This window comes from Arachis stenosperma, chromosome 4 (assembly GCF_014773155.1).
Source record: "Arachis stenosperma cultivar V10309 chromosome 4, arast.V10309.gnm1.PFL2, whole genome shotgun sequence".
NCBI lineage: Eukaryota > Viridiplantae > Streptophyta > Magnoliopsida > Fabales > Fabaceae > Arachis > Arachis stenosperma.
In genome coordinates this window covers 91,875,798-91,876,614 of record NC_080380.1, presented here as the reverse complement: position 1 = coordinate 91,876,614, position 817 = coordinate 91,875,798, and positions in this window count along the sequence as shown.

Below are 817 nucleotides of genomic sequence, written 5' to 3'. Positions count from 1 at the left end.
ACTTTATCCTTTGAAATTCAGAATGATTGGCTTCTTTAGGAACTCAGAATCCAGATAGTGTTATTGATTCTCTTAGTTAAGTATGATGATTCTTGAACACAGCTACTTATTGAGTCTTGGCTGTGGCCCAAAGCACTCTGTCTTCCAGTATTACCACCAGATACATACATGCCACAGACACATAATTGGGTGAACCTTTTCAGATTGTGACTCAGCTTTGCTAGAGTCCCCAATTAGAGGTGTCCAGGGTTCTTAAGCACACTCTTTTTGCCTTGGATCACAACTTCATTTCTTTCTTTTTCTTTCTTTCTCCCTTTTTTTTTCGTTTTTCTCCTTCTTTTTTTTTTTTTATATTCACTGCTTTTTCTTGCTTCAAGAATCATTTTTATGATTTTTCAGATCCTCAGTAACATGTCTCCTTTTTCATCATTCTTTCAAGAGCCAACAATTTTTAACATTCATGAACAACAAATTCAAAAGACATATGCACTGTTCAAGCATACATTCAGAAAACAAAAAGTATTGTCACCACATCAAACTAATTAAGCTAGTTTTAGAGATGAATTTGAAATCCTGTACTTCTTGTCCTTTTGTGATAAAAACAGTTTTCATTTAAGAAAGGTGATGGATTCATATTCATAGCTTTAAGGCATAGACACTAAGACACTAATGATCATAAGACACAAACATGGATAAACATAAAGCATAATTTTCGAAAAACAGAAAAGCAAAGAACAAGGAGATTAAAGAACGGGTCCACCTTAGTGATGGCGGCTTGTTCTTCCTCTTGAAGGTCTTATGGAGTGCTTGTGCTCCT